The following is a 24205-nucleotide window of genomic DNA, read 5'->3' as shown; positions in this document are numbered from 1 at the left end:
ACACGTGCGCGCATGCTCAGAAACACTGAGCTCTGGCCCAGGCACCTGGCAGGCCAGAACCTGGCGACACTGGTGATCAGTGGGGGAGCCCCAGCAACACCCACGTGCATCCCCACGGGGCGCCCCCAAGGGCAGGCCACAGGCTGCGCTGAATGACACCTCCCACGGGGCTGGGAAGCGGCAAGTGACCCACGGCTCAAAGGGAAAGGTCTTCAGGGGACGCTGTGAGTGAAGACAGAGCGACTGGCCTCCGTACTCTGTCCTGGGCAGGGAAGGACCATCCTCTCGCATCAGCTGGTCTCCCCAAGGCCCCTGGAGGCCAGGTGGCCCCACACACGTACAGAGGCAGGGGCCCAGCCCCGTGGGCACCAGGGTGCAGCAACTTTCTAGGACCAGACCATGGAGGGTCTGCCGGAGGGGGGAGGGGGGCGTGGCCTGCGGGCCCTGGTGTGTTCCATCCCAGGAAGGGAGATGGGAGCGCCCCACGCCTCTCCCCTTCTGTGGGGCCTGACGGGAACCAGGCCACGTCATGGGTGGGCACCGCTTCGCACCAGCTGCCGTGCCGGACTCCCAGGAGCTCCAGGGATGCCCCCAGGGAGCCCGGAGGGCTCACCACCACGCCCGTCAGGGTCCTGACCCCACCTTGCCCCACACTGGGCTACGCTGCTGCCCACCGTGGCCTGGCCTCCGCTCCCCAAACACATCCGCTCAGGAACACGCAGGGAGAACGGCCGGGGCCTTGAGCACCCAGCCTTCCCTCAGCATCAAGTGGATGTTACTACAGCCCACACGCTGGGAACACTACCGCCCGGGGCTCGCTGGGAACCCCGCCCACGGTGGTAGAGTTAACACAGCCCAAATGCCAGCGTGTACCCCAATCTCTTCTTGCGGATTCTACTCCCCATCGCTCCTTCAGCCTCTCTGACAGGCCTATGGGGCCTAGGTCTTTCTGTCATCACTAGGGACAGTCACCAGGTCATCAGTGTCTCTAAGCCCAGACTCACAACCAGCCCCGCGGAGACAGCCTGGAGGCAGCTAGGACGGAGCACCGAGGGCGCGAGCCGTATCTGTGAGCCCACAGCCAGAGGGAGTCTGAGCTCTCAACACCCAGCCCCTACGCTGGGCGGGCACCGCGCATGTCCTGTCAATGCCAGGGCTGGCACTGGAAGGGGCTGGCAATCAGCTGGGGGGAGCGCCTCCTTCAGGAGGCCCGTGGCACTCTCTCTGTCCCTTACACGCACACTGTACCCCCATCCAGGTCACAGCCATCGTACAGGAAAGGTGTCCCCTCAGCTCTTAGTCACGGACCTGAAATGGCTCCTTTCCCTTCTAGTAACACATTACGGGGGTCCAGCCACATGGAACTGGGAACATGTTCCTGTCCGCGGGCAGCGGCCACTGTGACAGCAGCCAGCAGGTGAAGGCATTCCCACCTCCGCGTCCTGGGGCTCTTGGTAACCGGGACCCCAACGGGGACCCCACCGCAGCCCACCAGCCCATCGTCATCACGCTCCCACACGGCCACCAAGCCCGACTTTAGCCACACGAAGAGAAAGTGGACGAGGGACACCCGAACTAGCACTGCACTCCAGGTGACATTTTTCGAGGGGTTGGAAAAGGACTTCCAAACACCTCACTAACTTCTGACGAGGTCCCCCAGTACCCCTGGGGCCTGCTGCGAGCAGGGAGGGGCTTCCTCCAAAACGCATCTTCCAGCTGGCTCTCGCTAGAGGCTGTAAAGGCCCTAGGAAGGGGGTCAGTTGAGAGCAGACTGTCTTCTACAACTGAAAACTAGCGAAAAAGATCAACACTCCCCCGCAGCACTGAACGGCAGACCCAAAGCCCCGGCCACACACGCAGGTCCCCACTATCCCCACTGTAACCGTGCATCCAGGAGCCAGCCTTCAAATGCAAACCACCACTGTGGGAACAGTCCCCAAACATGACAACTTTAAGCGCCCCCGCGCTTCTTGGACGGCAGGAGCACAGGCACCCGGAGCGGGGCTGCAAGCACCAAAGGGCCCAGGGGACGCGCCAGCTACCACCTGGGCACCCGGGCGGCGACCAGTGCTCCCCGCCCAAGCACACCGGGCGGCCCAGCGCTGCGGGACACCTGGCAGTCTCTTCTGCTCGAACAAAAGGGCAGAGCCTCAGGTGGGAGGGCAGGCGTCCCCCGGGCACCCCAAGGTCCCAAAGGCAAGTATGCAGCGAGCAGGGTGCTGCTTTCTGCACTCGTTCACCAACATTTCCCTGTGAAACAAAGAACGCTCCACTGGCCGCTGGCCTGCTGAGGCAAGGTATCTGGGGTCTGCCTTGGGGTGCCCCTGGTTACAGCTCAAGGATCAGTTAGCGAGAGGGAAAAAAAAAAAAGAAAAAAAGGACCAGGCTTCCCCCCCTCCCCCCACTACAGAGCCAGTCGCCTGAACTACCCCCAAACTCAAGAAACCCACAGGGGGCTTCAGGCCGGTTGCCACCAGCAGCCACTTGGGGGGGGGCTTTGGGTCTGGGCAGCCCCCCACTCCTGGCCCGGCCCAGGCTTCCCGAGGACCCGAAGAGAGAGTGCTGCTCTTCCGAGAACAGGGCCCACCAGCAGTGGACGGAAAGCCAGACACCGCAGCTGGGCACCGAGGCGGGGTCCCATTAGTCTCTACCAATCAGTCCACTCTGCCCGGGGAATGGGGGGGAGGGGGCAGGGCTCCCCCAGGAAGGCTCCACAACCTAGAACCAGGAAGTGGCCGTGCACCTCACCACTTGCTGGGCACCGGGCTCTGGCGTCTGGCAACTCGCCAGCCTGCAGGCGGAGGGCACAGGAAGGAGCCGCTGGCTGCAGCAGGGAGTTGGGCTGGGCGGTGCGGGGGGGGGGGGCAACCCCCCCACTTTCACTTTCTGCCCAGGACGGCCCATGAGTCAAAGGCGGGAGCCGAGTGTTTACAAATCCCGTCCTTTATTCGAAGCTCACTTCCAAAGCACGCGTGAGCTGTTGCTGGAGGAAATCAATTACTCTACCCCCTAAAAACAAAACAAAAATCAAAACAGTGCCGACCATCCACCCCAAAAAAGGGTCTAAATCCCACTTCCCTGGACGTCCCTGTGGCAGGGCTGGGACAGGATCCAGGCCTGAGGGGCTGCTTGGAGGCAGTTTCCAGATACCCGGGGGGTGAGGCATGCCCCCCCTCCGGGTCACCAGAAAGGTCAGAGAGAAATGCCCCACCGCTGCCCACGTCACCTCCTGCCCCTCCCCACCGTGTGCCCTATCTTTCCTTATCTGTAACCACCAGCACACATCAAGGCCTCAAGACAGAAAAGGGCAAACAGAGTTTTATTTGCAAACGAGAGGCCACCTTCAGGGCTGCTGCGAAGGGGCCCTGGGAAGGAGGGGAGGTCCTCACTCCGGAGAACTGACCCCCTGCACGGATTCAGACCTTCCCTTGACCCCTTTACCGCCAAAACTACTCCCCCCCGCCCCTAAAACGCAAGGCAACTTTGCTAGACTTCAGGATCACCCAGGGCCACTCCACGGACCCAGGAAAAGAAGCCCCATGTTAAATAAGAGTAAGGGAAAAAGCCAACAAAACTCCCTTCTTCGTCCTCAGTGGGGTGGGGGAGCGGGAGGAGGGGCCCGAGGGATCCCTTCCCTCTTTTTCCTCCTGCCTGTTTGCCCACTGATGCCCGACCCCCGCCCCACACCCACCCCGTTAACTTTGCAGTCAATAACCAAGTTAACAGTTGTGCACGTCTGGGCGGAAAGCTTCCAGCCACAACGCGGGGTCGCGGGACACTGGGGGTATGAGCTCAACACAGAGAACTCCTCGGAGGAGCCCCAAGCGGGCCACCTAGCGGACCGCACTCAGTGTCCCCACTTTTCGTCTTCCCAAAACTGTCCCTGGGCCCCCGAGGGAAAGGAGGCCGCCCAAGGCCTCCACATTAGCCCTGCCCCCATATGAGCAACCGGTGGAGAGAGAGAGAAACACCCCCCCCCGGCCCCCAGCTTTATTCACGGAGGAGCCCACTGGGGCCACGGGGACCTTCGAGGTCTGCGTGGCGGGCATTCCTCCCGGACGGGCTTGTGCCACGGCCACGCCGGTGCCCACCCCGAGCGGGAAAGAGGAGCAGCACCCCGCTCCTCCCGCTCCATGTCGACCTCGCCCGGATTAAGCGCTTTTCAGGCTCATTTCAAAACGGGAACTGGGTCTCCTCCCCGCCTGGCTGCAACGACCCAGCAACTCAGAGGGGCTCGAAGTCGGCGCCGGGCCCCTAACTCTGGGGGGAAGCTGCCCCCGCGCCAGCCCGAGGCGGGCCCGGCCTGGTCTCGCCCCCCGCCCGGGCGGCGGTGGCGGCGGCGGCGCCGGGCCCCCAGCGCGAGCCCCGAGGGGCCCGCGGCCAGGGCGGGCGGGCGCCGGGAAAGTGGCGCCGGCGCGCACGGCGGGCCCGGGACGCCGCCGCGCACCTTCCCCTCCGCGTCCTCCCCCGTTCCCCCCTCCGAAAGATGGCGGGCAGAGGAAAGGGGGAAAAAAATCCCTTCCGCAAGAGAGGGCGCGGGAGGCCGGGTTGGCGCGGGGCGCGCTGGCCGTGCCAACTCCGGGCTGCGCGCCCCAGCTGCGGCGACGCCCCCAGCCCGGGGCGCGGGCGGCCGGGAGGGCGCGGGCGAGGGCGGAGGGGAGGGAAGGGAGCCCGCGCCGCCGCCGCCGCCGCCGCGACCCCGGGCGGCCGCCGCGCTTTGTTGCATCGTGGCCGCGCACAAAGGCGGCGGCGGCGGCCCGGGCGCCCGGCTCCCGGGACGCGCCGGCGGCCCGCGCGGGACGCACGGGGCCGCGCTCCCCGGCCCGCCCGGCCCGCCGCCGCCCGCGCCGCCCGCCGCCCCGCGCGCGCAAGGAAGCAAGAGAAAGGCGTACTTGGCCTCGGCGGCTCCTGCGGCCGTCCCTCCCGGCCCGCGCGGCCGGCTCCTCTTTGGCTCGCCGGCCCCGGCAGCATAATAGACGCGCCGGAGCCGAGCAGGGCTCATGCGCTGCGCCGCGGCGCCTGGCGGGAGTCGTAGTCCGCGGCCGGGCCCGCGCTGGGGCCGCCCAGGGGAGGCCGCGGCGCGCGGACTACATGTCCCGGCCCCGCCGGCGCCGCGCCCCGCCCCGCGCGCCCCCGCCCGCTGCCCGCCCCGCCGACCCGGCCGCGAGCGGGCCCGGCCCGGGGGGCGCGCGGGGCGGGGCGGGGCGGGGACCCCCGGCGGGCGCCCCCCGGCCCGGGCCCGCGCGGCCAGCCCTGCGTCCCCGCCGCCCGCCCCGCCGCGCAGGGGACTCGCGCCCACGGGCGAATTTCCTGGTGCCCGCGGGAGGCGTGGAAAAGGCGTGGAAAAGGCAGGAGCGCGGGCGGCGCCCCACTCCCGCCAGGGGACCCCGGAGCCCGGGAGGCCGCCCCCGAACCCCAGCCGCGCATCGTTGGGGCGGCGCGCACCTGCCCAGCCCCGTGTTTGTAAACAAACCGCGCGCCTAATTAGCCCGGCGGGGGCGCGCGCGGAGGGCGGGGGCGGGGCGTCGGCGCGCGCGCGCAGGGGCGGCCCCGCCCGGGGAGGAGCCGCGCTCGGCCGCGCCCCCTCCGTCTACCCTCCTCGGCTTGGGCCCTGCGCCCCGCTCGCGTCCCCCTGGCGCGCGGGCTGGAGAGGCCCGTTCCGCCCGCGTGGGAGAAGGCGCCGAGCCGCCCGAGCTGGGGATGTTCACGGCCCTGCACAAAGCTCTGGTCCGCCAGCCTCAGTTTCCCCGTCTGCCCCGTGAAGAGCAGGACTGAGCTAAAGGTCCCCGCCCTGAGGTTCCAGGAGTGGGCCGCAAAGGTAAAAACAGGGACCCTTGGCTCTTGTTGTGTATTTTGAAAAGCTCAGCTCGTAGACACGTTTCGGGTCTTGTTTTGGGTGGCCGTTCCTCCGGTGTATACACAAGTACACCTTTATCCAGCTGTAATGTAAGGTGGACGCGGGTCCTGTAGGTGACACTGCCATAAAACCGTCCAAGAACCGGTTTTCTTCCGCTGGCTGAACCTGCCTACTGCAAGGTCATTTCCTTGTGTAGGATGGCCCTGGGGATCCCAAGGGCCTGGGGTCACTGGGTTTATACTTCAGGGTGCATAGGAGCTCTACCACCCGAAATGCACACATCTTCATAGTATTAGAGTGAGTGCGGGCTCCCCTGAGCCCGTTCAGCCATTGTGTCCTCCCAGAATGTCCCACCTGCCCTACTGGTGAGGAAACTGAGGCTCTGAGAGGTGGAGTGACTTGCCCCGGGTCACCGAGCCAGCATGCGGGAGAGCTGAGATGTCAGCGCCCCAGGGTCCTTGGAAACACTGTTTGCAGGAGAGGCCGATACCTGCCCCGACCCTCCACGCCACCCCTTCCCTGGGAGCCCAGGACCCCTTACCCAACCCGGGCAAGCCTCCAGAGCAAGGCAGTGGTGGGGAAAACCCTGCCTTTCTAGTTTCCAAAGTGGGAGAAGGTCAAGGAGCGTATGGTAAGAATCTGCAGGTTGACGCCTTAGGCCCGAGGTCCTGACCGCACGCCTCGGGGTTTACAGATTCGTGTGTTAGTCATCTCCAAGGCTACGTTCCTTTCTGTCACCTGGGTCTCCTCCTCAGGGACATCCCGGACGATCCCACCTCACTCCTCCTCAGGCCAAACCAAAGAGCCCCTCCACCTGGTCTTGGCCTTACAGAGCCTGGTTGGAGCCCACAGAGGCTGTCAAGGCTGCAGACCGAATGCCTGGGACCCTCAGGACCCCCCTGGGCAGCCTGTTGATCCAGAGAGCACCCGCACCAGGAATCTAGCAGCAACCTGGGCGCTCCCTGGGGACCTGGCTTTGGTGGAAGGACCCAGGCCCGCACCTTTCCCTTCCTCGTGCCCACTGGTGCTGCATGCCACTCGTGCTGCCCAGGTGGCTCGGTAGGTAACCTTCCGTGAGGCTGGAAGTCTCTAGGAGCAGAATCTGTAAGAGGAATGTGACAGAGACTGGCCTTTGGGCGTCCCAGCCCCTGGCAACCACCTGTCAGGCCTGGTGCGGTGGTGCAGCAGCCCCTCCCTGGGGCCTCTCGAGAGGCAGGCAGGGCTGCCTTGGGAAGAAACGCAGGGTGGCCCCAGTGACTGTCCCCCAATCAGCCCAGGCTTTTGAAGTTTCACCACCACTGAGGTGGGGCCTCTGGGGACTGCTCAGTGCCCGGAATGGAGTCACTTAATCTCTCCGACCCTAGTTTCCTCATCTGTCAAAGGAGTACAGAAATAGGGCCTGAGCTTCTGCTGTGGGAGGGAAAGGGGTGTGTGCGAAAGGCCGGGCCCATGACCTCAACTTGGTCATGACCCACCCCCTGCCTGCGTCTCTTACTTACAGGCCTGTTTATTGGCCGTCCCCGCGCGTGTGGCAGCTCCGTGACAGCAGGGCTCTGTCCCCAGGGTCTATGGGGGCGGGGGGGTCTCTGGCATGAATGACTGCCCTCTCCTGCTCCCGTCCCCCCCTATCTAGCCCGCAACTGCAAACCTCAGGTCACCCAGGCCTCCTCCAGCTAAGGCAGCTGTCCCCCCCCCTCCCCTCCACCCCCCCCCCGCACGAAACCCTGCAGGAAGCCTTAAAGCCTGGCCTCTGCCCTAAACCCGAATTCAGGCCAGGATGGGGGCGGGGTGGTGGGGGGCAGGGCCTCAACTGCCTCCTCCACTTCCAAGGCCCCGGGAGGCACAGAGCCTTAAAAAAATTTTTTTTTTTTAATTTATTTCTGTGAGAGAGACAGCGTGAGCAGGGCATGATCTCACAGTCCCTGAGCTCGCCTATCTAGCCCGCAACTGCAAACCTCAGGTCACCCAGGCCTCCTCCAGCTAAGGCAGCTGTCCCCCCCCCTCCCCTCCACCCCCCCCCCCCGCACGAAACCCTGCAGGAAGCCTTAAAGCCTGGCCTCTGCCCTAAACCCGAATTCAGGCCAGGATGGGGGCGGGGTGGTGGGGGGCAGGGCCTCAACTGCCTCCTCCACTTCCAAGGCCCCGGGAGGCACAGAGCCTTAAAAAAATTTTTTTTTTTTAATTTATTTCTGTGAGAGAGACAGCGTGAGCAGGGGAGGGTCAGAGAGACAGAGACAGAGAATCCGAAGCAGGCTCCAGGCTCTGAGCTGGCTGTCAGCACAGAGCCCGACCCGCGAACTGTGAGATCATGACCTGAGTCGAAGTCGGACACTTAACTGACTGAGCCACCCAGGCGCCCCAGGCACAGAGCAGTTTAAATTACTGCATTAGAGTTTATATGCGAGTTTCTCAAAAGTTTAGTTATTGCAGGGCGCCTGGGTGGCTCAGTTTGGGTAAGCATCTGACTCTTGATTTCAGCTCAGGTCACGATCTCACGGCCTGTGGATTCGAGCCCTGCGTCAGGCTCTGTGCTGACAGCCAGATCCTGCTTGGGATTCTCTCTCTCTCTCTCTCTCTCTCTCTCTCTCTCTCTGTCTGTCTCTTTCTGCCCCTCCCCTGCTGGTGTGGGCATTCTTGCTTGCGTGAATGAATGAATGAATGAATGAATAAACATTTAGTCACTGAATCCTCCCCAGCTTCCCAGAATCGACTCACCAGCCCTCAGAACAACGTAGGAAAAAAAAGAGGCGCACCTGGGTGGTTAAGCATCTGACTCTTGATTTCTGCTTGGGTCATGATCTCTCAGTTTGCGAATTCAAGCCCTGTGTCGGGGTCTGCACTGACAGTATGGAGCCTGCTTGGGATTCTCTCTCCCTCCCTCCCTCTCTCTCTCTGCCCCTCCCCGCCTCAAAAATAAATAAATAAACTTTTAAAAAAATGTTTATTTATTTTCAAGAGACAGAGTGTGAGCGGAGGAGGGGCAGAGAGAGGGAGACACAGAATCTGAAGCAGCTCCAGGCCCCGAGCTGTCAGCACAGAGCCCGACGTGGGGCTCGAACCCACGAACTGTGAGATCATGACCGGAGCTGAAGTCAGACACTCAACGGACTGAGCCCCCACCGGCGCCCCTAAACTTTTTTTTAAAGGAGTTTCTGAGTTCCACATGGGGTCACCTGGGGGGCTCCGTCGGTTAAGCATCCGACTTCGGCTCAGGTCATGATCTTGTGGTTCGTAGGTTCAGACCCCGCATCCGGCTCTGTGCGGGCAGCTCGGAGCCTGGAGCCGGCTTTGGAATCTGTGTTGCTCTCTCTCTGCCGCTCCCCTGCTTGCACTCTGTCTCTCAACAATAAATAAATGTTTAAAAAAATGTTTTTAAAGGAGTTCAGTTTCTACAAAGGCTGGGTTGCAGAGAGCTGTGGAAGGTGAAGGGCAGAAAAAAACATTTTTTAAAATGTTTTTATTTATTTCTGAGAGAGAAAGACCGCATGAGCAGGGGAGGGTCAGAGAGAGAGATATAGAATGTGAAGCAGGCTCCAGGCTCTGAGTTAGCTGTCAGCACAGAGCCCGACGCGGGGCTCGAAGCCACGAACTGTGAGATCATGACCTGAGCTGTAGTTGGACACTCAACCAACTGCGCCCCCTAGGCGCCCCAAGGGCAGAGGTTTCTAACTGTACAGTCATTTAAATGACCACTTACTGTGTGCCGGACACGATGTTGGCTGCTTTACATACATAATTTCACTGAATCCCCAAACAATTCTATGAGGTAGGGGTTACTATGCCCACTTTGCGGATGAAAATAGAGGCACGGTGAGGTTATGTTACGAGCCTGAACCATGGTTTGAACCCAGGTGAGGGTCCACATTTCACCTGCAAGATAGCCTAGGAGTCTGCTGCATTTTGGTAGGGGACATGGGGTGCATGTTTGAGGAAACAGATGCCCGTGTTCATTAACTGGTGGCTCTCTTAGAAAAGTGTGAGGAGCCTCGGGGGATGGAGGTTGGAGGTGAGTCTTCTCTCCATTTTCCCTGGCCCTGAGTGAAGGCCATTTGCATAAAAGTAACAGTGATGTCCTTCAAAGCACACAGTGCGCAGGGCTTGGGTGTGTGACTTGGGGCTCAGGGGAACAGAGGGGGTGGGCTGCAGCCACAGCAGTGCGATCGCGGATGGCAGGGGGCAGGGCGGAAAGACAGGTGGTGGCCCCCAGAGTCTCAGTCTGCTCATCTGTAGGGTAGGGGTACTATAGACCTGCCTCATAAGATCGCTGTGAGGACGAATGGGGTGGAAGTACACATCCGCTCCTCCGCCACAGAGGTGCTGGGCGGTACTGGCCAAGGGCATGGCACGCCAGCCCCCGCCCCCGCACGTGGCAGGTCCAGCAGGGAGCTAGACAAAGCGCCAGCTGCTGTTGAGTTGGCACGCTCCCGTAGATGCATAGACTGTCATAAATAAGTAAGATACGCAGGGTGCCCGGTGGTGCTCAGCGCTATGGAGAATGATCAAGCCGGGAACGAAGCCCGGGAGCTGAGCCAGTGTGGTCGGGGCAGCGAAGCGTGGGAACCAGGATTGTGAGGGCTTTTACTTTATTCTTCTTACCACTCATTGCTCTCTTCCATGGCAAACAGGTGGTGCTGTGAACCGAAACCTGAGTTTTGTTTGCAGAAACAATCGTGGTAATAATATAACGGAGACGGGCTGGCCCGAGGAAGTGCTCCAGCCTCTGGTCCCCTGGAGTCCTTGCTCAAAGTTGAGGTGGCCCTGGCATTAGAAGACGGTGGTGCCAACCCGTCTTGGCTTTGCCACTGCAGGAAAGCTATCCGTACTGACATCCTGTGACATCATGGCCCTGTCTGAATTCCCTCCTCATATCCCCTGCCTCTGAGAAGGAACCCCCAGGCTACAATATAAGTGTGTCCAAAATGATTGAAAATGTGAAATAAGTAATAATTTTTAAAAAGACCAACAAAAAAAATTGAAATTCTGAAAACAAAATCTTAGAAGTTCTAGAAATCAAAACTCTAGGCTACATGGAAACTTAAAACTCAGAGGAAGGGATGCAGAGGGGCTTAGACAATGTTGAAGAGAGAATTAGTTCCCAAAAGAGAGGGCGGAGGAAATCAACCAGAATGGAGCTTAGGTGAGCAAAGACGTGGAAAATATAAAAATTGGAAAATTCATTTAAGAAACAGGAAAGTGGGGGATGACGTCATCCTTCTAATAGGAACTCTCTTCAGGATTAAGAATTAAAGGGGAGAAGAAGTATTTGTACAGATAATAGACGAAACTTGAACAAAAGAGATGGAGGAAATGTGTCCTTCAGGCACAAGTAGGAAAAACAAGTGTCAACGCACCCCTAAATGTATCACAGAGGAACAAAAGACATCAAAAAAGAGATCTGACCAGCAATCGGCTGCGATGAAGTCAGCAAAAACGGCAGAGCAGAGAATTCCGAGGGTCTCAAATGCCGCAGAAACAGCAAGTAAACTGTCAAAAACTGTCCGAATAAACTTTATCTGAACTCTGGAAACAAGTCAAAGGTTTACATAAACTCGGAAGACAATCAAGGAAGAAGCAGTTTATGGGCACCTGGGTGACTCAGTTGGTCGAGGGTCCGACTTCGGCTCAGGTCATGATCTCGTGGTTCGTGGGTCTGAGCCCCACGTTGGGCTCTGTGCTGACAGCTAGGTCAGAGCCTAGAGCTTGCTTCAGATTCTGTGTCTCCCTCTCTCTTTGAACCCTCCCCTGCTTGTGCTGTCTGTCTCTGTCTCTCAAAAATAAATTAAAAACATTAAAAAAAAAAAAGAAAAGGCAGTTTAATCTCAGCATTGCATGAAACGTCTGTTGAATAACTAGCTGACCACTAAGCCGATCATACAGACACTCCACTGCCCACACAGCACAGAATACTGTATTGACAAAGTTAGTTCAGAGAAATCACGCAGCAACAGCAGCCATGAGCCACGAACCCGAGGGAGGGAGGAGAATCTGATTTCCAGAGCTGCCACATTATAATATTCAAAATGTCTGATTTCCAACAAGAACAAAAAAATTGCGAGGCATGCAAACAAACAAAAAAGTATGGCCCTCTCGCTGGGAAAGAAATTAATAGAAACCGTCCCTTGGGACACCCAAACGTTGGACTTGCTGGATAAAGACTTTAAATCAACTCTGTCAATATGCTCAAGGGCTACAGGAAACCAGACTCAAAGAAGTAAGGGAACTGTAAGCACAACATCTCACCAAATAGAGAACAGTAATAAAAGGATAGAAAAAACAAAAGGGAACCAAATAGAAATTCTGGATTCGAAAAGAGCAATACGTGAAGGAAAAAATTCACTAGAGGGGTTTCATAGCAAATTTGAGCAAGCAGAAGAAACAATCAAAGAACTTAATGATAAGTTATTGAGATTATCCAAACAGGAAAAGGAAGAAAGATGAGCAGAGCCTAGGAGGCTGGCAGAATGCTATCAAGCATACTAATATATGTACAAAGGGAATTACAGAAGCACTGGAGAAGAAAGACTATTTTATGAAATATGGCCAAAAGTTTCCCAAATTTGATAAAAGACAAAAGTTTGAATAGCCAAGAAGTTCAAAAGGTTTATCCATGTGGCATAAACTCAAAGAGATTTGTACATTATAATCAAAATGTTGAAAGACAAAAAGAATCCTGAAAAGAGAAAAGCCACTCATAATGTACAAAGGGGCCTCAGTATGATCAAGAGTGTATCTGTTATCAGAAGCCATGAAGTGGGGCGCCTGCGTAGCTCAGTTGGTAAAGCATCTGATCCTTGGTTTCAACTCAGGTCATGATCTCATGGTTTGGGAGTTGGAGCCCTGTGTTGCGCCCTGTGCTGACAGTGCACAGCCTGCTTGGGATATTCTCTCTCTCCTCTCTCTGCCTCTCCCCTGCTCATGCTTTCTCTCTCTCAAAATGAATGGATAAACTTAAAAAACAAACCACTGAAGCAAGAAAGCAGCATGGTGACATATGCAAAGTGCTAAAAGAGAAGAACATCCTGTCAACCAAGAATTCCATATCTGGCAAAACTACCCCGCAAAGAAGAAGGAGACATCAAGACATTTCCAGATAAACAAAACTTAGAGTTTGTTGCTAGTAAACCTGCCCTTTGAGACAACAATGGACATGAGAGAGTAACTTGAATCCACATGAAGAAATGAAGAACACTAAAGGGAACTGCTTTGGTAAATACGAAAGTCAGATTAATATATTTTTGGTTAGTAACACCTCTTTTTCCATGTATATGATTTAAAAGACAACTGCACAGGGGTTCCTGAGTGGCTTAGTCAATTAAGCATCCAATTTCAGCTCAGGTCATGATCTCATAGTTTGTGAGTTCGAGCCCTGCATCTGTGCTGACAGCTCGGAGCCTGGGGCCCGCTTCAGATTCTGTGTCTTTCCCAGCCCCTCACCCACTTGTTCTCTCTCTCTCTCTCTCTCTCTCTCTCTCTCAAAAATAAATAAACATTAAAAAGAAAACAAGACAACTACACAAAACAATAATTATAAATCTATATCAGTGGACAATCAATAACAACATGAGGGAGGGATGGCCTGATACAGAAGCATCACCTTTGTGAGTGAAGCCAATACAAAATAGTTTATTATAAATTAATGTGTTAATTGTAATATACAGGGCAACCAATAAGAAAATAACTAAAAAGTATTTAGTAAAAGAGAAGAAAATGGTATAGTAGCAAATATCAAACACAAAAGAAGACAGTGGTGGAAGAACTGGGGCACAAAAAAGATATAAGACATATCAAAACTGAATGCCAAAACCACAGAAGAGTTTCTGTACAGATAGTTACATTAAATGTAAAAGGATTAAATTATCCTATTAAAAGGCAATGATTGACAGGATGGCTAATGGTGGAGAACCCATAATCCAACCATATGCTCTCTACAAGAGACTAGAACCAAAGAAACAAATAAGTTAAAAGTAAAATAATAGAAAAACATATGCCACTTAAACAGTGACCAGGGATTCCTGGGTGGCTCAGTCAGTTAAACATCTGACTTCAGCTCAGCTCATGATCTCATGATTTGTGGATTCAAGCCCTGCTTTGGGCTCTGTGATGACAGCTCAGAACCTGGAGCCTGCTTCATATTCTGTGTTCCCTTCTCTCTCTGCCCCTCCCCTGCTCGTGTGCTCTCGCTCTCTCTCTCTCTCTCAAATATAAAAACATTTAAAAAATAAATAGTGACCAAAAGAGAACTGCAGCAGCTATAATAATATCAGAAAAACTAGACTTTGAGACCAAAATTGTTACAAGCAACAAAGAAACACATCATATAATGATAAAGAGTTTAACTTAACAAGAACATGTAATGAGAATAAACATGTATGCACATACCAACAGCCATACAAAGGGCAATATGAAGCAAAAGCTAACAGAATCAAAGGGAGAAATAACGGCTCAGTAAGAATAGTTGGAGACTTCAAAGCCTCCCTTCCAATAATGGATGGAATGAGTAGGCAAGACCAGCAAGGCAAGAGAGGATGGGAATGATACTACAACCCAACCAGACCCAACACGTACGTAGATCTCTCTGCCTAACAGCAGCAGATCACACATGCTTCTCGAGGGCACATGCAACATCCGCTGGGACAGACCACATGTTAAACCGCAAAACAAGTCTCAAGACTAAAAGATTAAAATGAGGGGCACCTGGGTGGCTCAGCTGGTTGAGTGTTGGACTTTAGCTTAGGTCATGATCTCATGATTCATGGGTTCAAGCCCCGCATCAGGCTCTGTGCTGACAGCGTGGAGCCTGCTTGGGATTCTGTCTCTCCCTGTCTCTCTGTCCCCTCCCCTGCTCTCTCTTTCTCTCTTTCAAAAATGAATAAACATTTAAAATTTTTTAAATTCTAAGCACATTTTTTAAAAGATTAAAATGATACAAAATATCTCCTCTGACCACAGCCAAATGAATCGAGAAATCAGTAACAGAAACAAATTTGAGAATTCATAAATACGTGGAAATCAGACAACACACTCTGAAACAACCAATGAGTCAAAGAAGAAATCACGAGGGAAATTAGAAAAGACTGAACGGGTGCCTGGGTGGCTCAGTCGGTTGAGCGTCCAACTTCAGCTCAGGTGATGATCTCACAATTCATGGGTTTGAGCCCCACTTTGGGCTCTGTGCTCACAGCTCGGAGCCTGGAGCCTGCTTCGGGTTCTGTGTCTCCCTCTCTCTGCCCCTCCTCTGCTCACACTCTGTCTCAAAAAATAAAATAAAATGTTAAAAAAAAACTTTTAAAAAGAAGAAGATACTAAACAAACAAAAAAAAATCCAAACATACCAAGACGTATGGGGTTTGGTAGAAGCAGCAACCAGAGAGAAATTCATAGCTATACATGCCTATATTAAAAGAGAGAAAACATCTCAGATCAATCACCTGAACTCCCACACAAAGAAATTACAAAAGGAGGCAACGAAACTCAAAGCTATGAGTACCTGGGTGGCTCAGTCAGTTAAGTGTCCGACTTCGGCTCAGGTCATGATCTCACGCTTTGTGGGTTCGAGCCCCGCATCAGGCTCTGTGCCGACAGCTCAGAGCCTAGAACCTGTTTCAGATTCTGTTGTCTCCCTCTCTCTCTGACCCTCCCCTGCTTACGCTGTCTCTCTCTCTCTCTCTCAGAAAGAAAGAAAGAAAGAGCTAAATCCTAGCAGAAGGAAGCAATGCAGATTAGAGAGGAGATGGATAAGATAAATAATAGAAAAGCAAGAGAGAGGACTGACTAAATTAAAATATATTTTTTTAAATCAGCAGGGACACCTGGGTAGCTCAGTCAGTTAAGTGTCCAATCTTGATCTCAGCTCAGGTTTTGATCTCAGGTTCGCGGGTTCAAGCCCTGCATTGGGCTGCACACTGGGTGTAGAGCCTACTTTTTAAAAAATCAACAAAACAGGGTGCCTGGGGGGCTCAGTCAGTTCAGCGTCTGACTTCTGCTCAGGTCATGATCTCACAGTTTGTGAGTTCGAGTCCTACATCAGGCTGTGTGCTGACAGCTCAGAGCCTGGAGCCTGCTTCTGATTCTGTGTCTCCCTCTCTGTGTGCCCCTGCCCTGCTCTCTCGCTGTCTCTCTCAAAATAAGTAAACATTTTTAAAAAATCAACAAAACAGACCATCCTTTAGGTAGATTGGCCTGGAAAACAAGAAAGAAGCTCATATGAGTAGAGGCAAGAATCAGAATTGGGGGCGGGGGACTCCTGCTGTCCTTACAGAAATAAGGACCCTGAGTGAGCCCTGGGAGCAATTGTGTGCCGACAGATTCAATAACCTAGATGAGACGCCTGAACCCCTAGGAGCGTGCATACTGCCAGCACTCTTTTTTTTTTTTTTAAATAGTTGATTGTCAAGTTGGTTTCCATATAACACCCAGTGCTCATCCCAACCTGCCAACACTATCTTGAGAAGAATCACAATATCTCAATAAACCTAAAATAAGAAAAAGGGGTTGAATAGGTAATCAAAATCTTCCAACAGAGGAAGCCCAGGGCCAATGGCCTCGCTGGTGAATTCCATCAAATGTTTAAAGAAGAATTAATACCAAGGCTTCTCAATTTCTTTCAAAAAATAGAGGAGGAGGGATCACTTCCCTGTCATTTATGAGGCCATTATTACCCTCATACCACAGCCAAAGACACCACAAGAAACTACAGACCAGGTCGCCTGGGGGGCTCAGTCGGTTGAGCATCCGGTCACGGTCTCATGGTTCATGGTTTCGAGCCCCGCATCAGGCTCTGTGGTGGCAGCTCAGAGCCGGGAGCCCGCTTAGGATTCTGTCTCCCTCCCTCTCTCTCTCTGTCTCTGTCTCTCTCTCTCTGCCCCTCCCCTGCTCACGCTCTCTCTCTCTCTCTCTCTCTCAAAAATAAACATTAAAAATTAAAAAAAAAAAAGAAAGAAAACTACAGACCAATATCCCTTGTGGATACAGGCACAAAAATCCTTAACAAAATACCAGCAAGCAGTGTACTAAAAGGATTACACAACAAATGAGACTTATTCCAGGAATGAAGGAGTAGTTCAACACATGAATACCCAGTAATGCAATACACCATGTTAAAAGAACTAGGGGAAAAAGATGATCGTGTTGTAGGGTGAATTGTCTCCCTCCCAATTCTTATGTGAAAGTTATAACCCTCGTTAACCTCGGAATGTGTCTGTAGTTGAAGACAGGGTCTTTCAAGAGGTATTTAAGTTAAAACGAGGTCATTAGGGTGGGCCGTACTCAAATATGACAGGTGCCATCCTAAGAAGAAACAATGTAGATACTCATGTGCACAGAGAATCATCTTTCCTTCAAATGGTGCTGAGATAACTAGATGTCCGCATGCAAAAGAATAAACTCAAACCTCTTCTTCACACCCCATACAGAAATGAACTCCAAGTGGATCAGAGACCTAAAGGTACAAGCTAAAGCCATGAAACTCTCAGCAGAAAACATAGGAATAATTCTACAAGATCTTGGATTTGGCCACGAATTCTTAGATACTAAGCCAAAACATGAGCAACAAAAGAAAAAAACAGATACATTTGACTTCATTAAAAACCTTTTGTGCATCCTTTCGTGTGAAGAGGGAACCCAAAAGAATGGGGAATATATTTGCAAATCATATATTTGATGAGTCTAGTTTCCAAAACATATGAAGAACTCTTATAACAGCCAACAGATCAGTAACCCAACTTAAAAATAGGCAAAAGGCTTGAACAGGTCTTAATTCTTAAGACCTTAAGAAGACTTCATGGACCTTTGTGTCTCCAAAGAAGATCTAGAAATGATCAGCAAGCACATGAAAAGATCCTCAGCACTGCTGGTCATCAAGAACGTAAAGTCAAAGCCACAGTGAGAATACCACTCATACCCAGGAGCATGGCTATTAAAAAACAGCAGGGGCGCCTGGGTGGCTCAGTTAGTTAAGCGTCCGACTTTGGCTCAGGTCATGATCTCACCGCTCGTGGTTCGAGCCCCCCGTCGGGCTCTGTGCTGAAGCTCAGAGCCTGGAGGCTGCTTGGGATTCTGTGTCTCCCTCTCTTCCTGCCCCTCCCACACTCGCACTCTCTCTTTCTCTCAAAAATGAATAAATGCTAAAAAGTTTTTAAAAAACAAAATAAAACAAAAAAAACCAAACAGACAGCAAACAAAGAAGATAACCAGTGCTGGAAAGGATGTGGAGAAACTGGAGCCCTTTGTGCCTGGGGAGAGGGAACGTGAAATGGAGCAGCCCCTTTGGAAGACAGGTTGGTGGCTTTCCTGGAAAAGGTGAGCGCAGAATTGCTCGACGACGCAGCATTCCACTCTCAGGTGTGAGCCCAAGAGGCCTGCGAACAGGTGCTCGAAGAATTTTACTCAAACGTTTACGGGAGCATTGTTCGTAAGAGCCGAAAAGGGGAAAGAACCCCAATGTCCGAGGAATGATTCATAAAATGTAGGAGGTCCACACGTGGGATACGATTCGGCCACAGAACAGAACGAAGTACTGACGCCTGTTAGAACGTGGACGGACTCTGAAGAGACTGTGCTGAGCGAGAGAGGCCAGGCAAGAGATCAGGAGTCGTACGAGGGTTTCGGTGCCGTCCGAGGCCCGTGGTCGGCAAACCCGTAGAGACGGAAAGGAGACGAGCGTTTGCCAGGGGCTGGCGGGAGGGGGCGTGGGGAGTGGCGGGTTTCTTTTTGGGGCGAAGAGTAGTCTTGGATGTGGGTAGAGCCCCACGCCAGCTTTGCCCTCTGTCTGGAGGAGAGGACGAGCCCCCACCGACCAGCCCGGGACCCTCCCTCTGCCTGTATTTACCGCGTGTTACTTTGGGTGTCCACCTCGCAGGGCTGATACGAACCCCAGCTGATCTCTCGAGAGAGATGGGAGGGGAGGCGGGCGGGCTGGAGGACTCTGGGGTCTGTGCTCAGCACGATGGAGGGGCACTGTCGTCCTGAGGGCACCCCACCTCTAAAACTGGAAAGGTACCCGCAAAGGTAACAGCAGTAGCATAGCTACCTTACAAGCCGTTACAAGGACACCAGAAAAGAAGTGGTCCTCTGTCCCCACGCTGCTCGGGCAGGAGGTCAGTGAGGGTTCGCAGCGGTGGCCCCTGGGCACTGGCTGCTGAGACTCGGCACAGGTGATCGCGGAGGGTATGTGTTTCAGCGTCACGCAGGTCTGGGTGTGATGCTGTGTGACCTCCAGCTAGTTGCTAAATCTCTCTGAGCTTTGGGTCCCTCCACCGTGAAGTGGAGACGATAAGAGGCTTACATCGCGGGGTCCTGGGGGATAAACAGGGTGGTCCCTGTGCAGCCAGACGGAGCAGAGGGGCCCTGACCACGGCCCTGAGGCGTGAGCCGAGGACTGAGCAGGGCAACTGGCATTGGGCCTGACAGCGAGGGAGTCTGCGAGGTGGCAGATGGAGGGGCAGGCCCGTGGGGCTCCCTGCCTCGGGCACAGGCACCCCCGTTCCCCAAGTGCCCCACTAGGACTGGGGTTGTGCCCTGGACTCCCAGCACCCTACTCCCCACGTGCAGTCGGCCGCCACCTGCTACGGGTCCTGCTGCCTAAATATCACGCCAGTACGTCCTCTGTCCCGCAGCAGGAGGGACAGGCCTCCGCTACTCACAGCCCATGCCTCCAGGTGGCCTGCCACTCCCACACGCGCCAGCCAATCACACCCTGGCCCCCAGACTCCCCAAACTCCTTCCTGCCACAGGGCCTTTGCATAAGCGGCTTGTTCTTGCTGCTGGGAACACCCCTCTCCCCTGTCTGGCTTTCCCTGGCTCCTGTTGCTTACTTTCCCCACGTCCCCTCAGGCGGTGAGGGGTCTCCTCAGGGAGCCTGCCTGGCTGTACCCACTCTTTATATCCCTCACATCCCTCACAGGACTCACCCCCACTGCGGGGCAACAACCCTGGGCTGTGGGTCGCTCCCAAGGACTGTGGCCCTGCGGCGGTGTGTATTAATCTCCCCGCCTGTGGCTGGTGCTCAGCACAGGTGAGCTGGACAGATGATGTTGTGGCGGATCCGTGGGGTGCGGCTGTCGGCCGGTGGGTTGTGGGGGCGGGGGGTGGGGGGGGGCTCTACGCAGGGCCCTTGCCAGGCGGGGACTGGGAGACGCCAGGAGCAAATTAAGTCACTAAGGTGGCACCTGGCTTGTGACTGCCTTGTTATTGCTGCTCATTTTATTTATTTCATATTTACTTTTTAAAAAGATTTTAGTTTTTTTTTAAACAGTTTTGGCTTTTTTTAAAATGTTTTTTATTTATTCCTGAGAGAGAGACAGCGTGAGCAGGGGAGGGGCAGAGAGAGAGGGAGACACAGAATCTGTAACAGGCTCCAGGCTCTGAGCTGTCAGCACAGAGCCCGACACGGGGCTCGAACCCACGAACCCTGAGATCATGACCTGAGCCGAAGTTGGACGCTTAACTGACTGAGCCACCCAGGCGCCTCAAAAAGATTTTAGTTTTTTAAGTGATCCCTACACCCAACGAGGGGCTTGAACTCACAACCCTGAGATAAGAGTCTCAGCCTCCGGCGACTGAGCCAGCCGGGCATCACCAAGAGCTGCTCATTTTAGAAAGACGATTCTAGAGCTCTCTGAGTCCATGTTTTAAGTCTGGCCCAAGTAGTAGATCATTCTTTCCTGGAGCAGGACAAGTCCACCCGGAAGTTCAAGTCCATGTACACTTGCCTGGTGCCTCCGCATTTCGGGGGGGGGGGGGGAGCTGCTGTGACACCAAGTTGAACCTCTCAAAAACACAGGGGGAGAAAATGGTGTGTGATGCTCTTGACACACCGTCTTCCCAGAAGCCTTGGGATGAAGGAAGCAGGTGTGGGGGAGGGAAGGCGGAAGTTGGGGGGGGCCCTGCACCCCTGCCTCTCCTTCTAGGGCCTCCGTCCCAGCTCCCACCTGACTGTTCTCTCTGAACTACCTTCCATGTGGGACCACAGCGCCCCACCCAGATGCCCCGTCCCTGGACCCGCATGCCCTCGCCCCTGCACCGGGTGCTGTTGCTGACCTGCCTTACAGACGAGGAAACTGAGGCTGAGAGCACATAGGCGTCAGGAGCGGCAGAGCCGGGATTGGCCAACACCCCTCGGCTGAACCGTGAGGCCCCCCGGACCTGTGCCCATACTTCCAGAGTCCTGCACACAACCCCAGGGGGCCCACAGAGGCCCTGGGGTGCTGGGACCCTGAGTCAAGAAACAAGTCAGAGAGTGGAGTGGGGAGGGGACCCCCAGAGCTTCGCAGGGCTGGAGGAGCACCGCAGAGGGAGCTGCGGCCCTGCTGGCCCCCCGGGTGCCCGGCTTCCCCGGCCCCCGCCTGAGCCCAGGGCCGTTCAGGGCAACACACGCGAGTGGAAGAAGGACGCGGCTGCCCCTGGCCGGGAGCGCCTCCGTCTGGTTCGCGCTGAGTGAGCCAAAGCCCCCGATGCTCTCTCCGGGCGGGACAGGGGGCATGCCCGTTCTTTGTTTAAATCAACTTGTAATTTGAGGCTCTTTTTAGATTTACAGGAAAGCTGCAAGTAACACAGGGGCATCCCGCAGACCCTTCCCCCGGATTCCGCATCGTTACCGCCTTGCATCACCAAGGTCAAGGTGCATGCACGTGGAGAAGGCGCCCTTGGCCCAGACTGTCTGTGGGTTTCGCCAGCGCGTCTGTCCGTTAGCTTCCTGCTCCTGCTCAGAACCCGCCCCGGAGGGCACACGCGACCTACGGTCGTCCCCTCCCATCCGTGACGCTGCGTCAGACAGTCGGGGTACGCACTCGAGGGCTTATCTCAGACTGTCCCCAGCCTGGGGTGTCAGGGGTTTTCTCTCGAGGAGTCTGGGATTATGGGTTTTGGAAAGAAGGCCACAGAGCTGAAGAGCCCTTCTTGCCCCTCCCATCGCCTCCCTGGGGCCCCGCTGTCCCTGGGGGTCAGCGGTGAAGTACCTTCGTTACCGCCTAAGGCGTGTCTCCCAGGTCGTGCCCTCGCCAGGGCAGCGACCACACTGGCAGACGGGACCCCCCGCCCCCACCCCGCCTTGAGGAACAGCTGCTTCTTTCTACCAGTGTCGATCCCTGTGTGTCTATTTCATGCTTTGGGTCGTAATCCAACACGCTACGTTGCCCCCCTCAAACGGCCCGGCTGTGGTGGCTCCTCCGGGCGGGTCCCCGCATCTCTGACACAGCCCACCCTTTTGCTCTTCCAGCAGCTTCCTCACTTTCTTTTTTTTTTTTTAATTTTTTTTTTAATGTTCTATTTATTCCTAGGAGAGGGAGAGAGACAGCGTGAGCAGGGGAGGGTCAGAGAGAGGGAGTCACAGACTCTGAAACAGGCTCCAGGCTCCGAGCTGGCAGTCAGCACAGAGCCCGACGCGGGGCTCGAACCCACGAACCGCGAGATCATGACCTAAGCGAAAGTCGGACGCTTAACCAACTAAGCCACCCAGGTGCCCCAGCTTCCTCACTTTCTGTGCTACAACATGCTCAAAGGCTGTCACACCCACTCTCCAGCTGATCATCTTAATCTCTTGGTAAGCCATTATTAAGCACCTCCTGTATACCCACTGCCGTAATGGCCCCAGGAATAAAGTCACTGTTCAGAAAACATTCTTGCATCCTTCTGTTCAGCAAAGAGCAGTTTGTCAAGCTGCTGCTCTGTCTCCGGGGGCGGGGGGGGGGGGTTCTGGAGAGCACGACAGGAGGAGGGTCCTGCCCTCACAGAACACGCCCTCAAGAGGGGCAAAGAGACCTAAAAGCGTAATTATAGCAGCACCTACATAGTTGGAACCGTGGTGAGGTCTATGCAGAAGGAAGTCGGGGAAGTTTAGAGCCCCTCAAGGCTGATGGGGACCGGGGATCTCGGCTCTACATGGACTCTTCGGCGCGAGCCACCATCTCCATCCTCTCGGGGACTGCGTGGCATGTGACGGTGTGGAGAGATCCTCTCCCCAACGCTTCTGCAGGGATGGATTTCTAGGACAGAGGCGAGGACTCCAATACGGGTGTCTCTGAAGGGACCAGGATGGCGATGCTGGTGGAGTGGCGTCACCATGGCGACCAGATTCCAGCAGCAGCACCTGGCAGACCCACCCGTCTCCAGCGCCAGACTGGGCACCCAGGGCTACCAGCAGGCTGGTGATCAGGCTGCAGTGAGCAGCCAGGCCTTGCACCCAGATGTCGACACACGTAGCGAATCCGGGATTAGCACAGGGTGAGATGCTCACTCCCTGGAAATGACATGAAGCCTGCAGAGCCTCAGACATTAGGGGCACACCACTCCCCATCTTCACCAAACCGTGGCAAAGGGAGGAAAAGGAGAAGAGGGAGGAATGGATGCACTTATTTATTAATAGGTGGGGAGACTGAGTCAGAGGAGGGCTGCAGACTGGCATGAGGACCCCCAGGAAACCTAGGTGCCGGGCTTCAGTGGCATGAGTCTGCCTCACGGATGCACAGACTGGGCTTGCTGATTTGGGTGGGGTTGGGCTTTCTCGAAAACTCCTGACCTAAGCTATAGTGGGAAGGGAGTGTCCGTCATGCCTCAGGGTCATTGCCTCAGGGTCATTTCCTCCGGCTTGTCTCCCTCCCGTGGTCTGAATGCCCACCAGCGATATTTGTTGCTACTCATAGACTCTTCAGCACTGTAGGGCTGAGTGTGGGGCGGGGCACCAGGGTGGGGAAGGGTGATTTTAGACACTCCGGTGGCCCTGGGGACAAAGAAGACGTATGTCCTATGGCTCATGGTGTGCCCTCAGCACCTGGTGCAGGGCTCAGCACAGAGCAAGCACTTGATCAATACTTGTTGGATACAGGAACACAGCAGAGCCTGGGTTTCCATCTCAGGGAGATTTTGAAACTTGCTCAATGACATTCCCTGAGGCAGGAAAACCTCTGATCGTCAGCTTTGGCTTGGTCATCTTCTCCTTGGGAATTCCTTCTCACGGCATCTTGGGTCCATGAACCAGGGGTTTCTGGGCTTGAACCTCAGATCAGTACTAGATCTCTCTGCCCATGTTTTTTTCCTTTCTCAAATGGCCATGTCTCATTTACAGATTAGGTGGGATCATTTGGCAGAAACATTTACCTGGCAAAGCAGGAACACTCAGTAATGGCTATTTGTATCATGGCCACCGATGATACTGTGATGTCTCACCTGGACCGTGTATTGGTCTCCTGGTTGCCTGTCCTATATTCTGTCCATCCATCCATCCATCCACCCATCTACCCATCCACCCATCTACCCATCCATCCATCCATCCATCCATCCATCCATCCACCCACCCATCCATCCATCCATCCACTCACCCTCCCATACCCCCATCCATCCACCCACCCATCCCCC

The 24205-nt window shown here is 54.9% G+C and overlaps 1 protein-coding gene and 1 long non-coding RNA gene across 4 annotated transcripts in view; one reads left to right on the top strand and one right to left on the bottom strand.

Annotated features, from left to right (window-relative positions):
• The window catches only part of BRD3 (bromodomain containing 3), a 31310-nt gene extending 26326 nt beyond the window's left edge, over nt 1-4984 (bottom strand). For all 3 annotated transcript variants that reach the window (XR_005532256.1, XM_039255153.1, XM_039255156.1), the window contains exon 1: nt 4893-4984. The gene's annotated coding sequence lies outside the window, so the exon portion shown is untranslated. The remainder of the gene's footprint in view (nt 1-4892) is intronic.
• Nucleotides 4985-5614: 630 nt separating this feature from the next.
• On the top strand, nt 5615-21627 carry LOC120247323. Its single transcript, XR_005532262.1, has 4 exons — nt 5615-5818; nt 19758-19868; nt 20826-20982; nt 21382-21627. It is a non-coding gene; the product is annotated as an uncharacterized LOC120247323 (long non-coding RNA).
• Nucleotides 21628-24205: the final 2578 nt, after the last annotated feature.

The sequence above is a fragment of the Hyaena hyaena genome, unplaced genomic scaffold (assembly GCF_003009895.1).
Source record: "Hyaena hyaena isolate Hyena2069 unplaced genomic scaffold, ASM300989v1 scaffold_511, whole genome shotgun sequence".
Lineage (NCBI taxonomy): Eukaryota > Metazoa > Chordata > Mammalia > Carnivora > Hyaenidae > Hyaena > Hyaena hyaena.
Note: the sequence above shows the minus strand (reverse complement) of the source record. Positions and strands in the feature narration are given on the sequence as shown.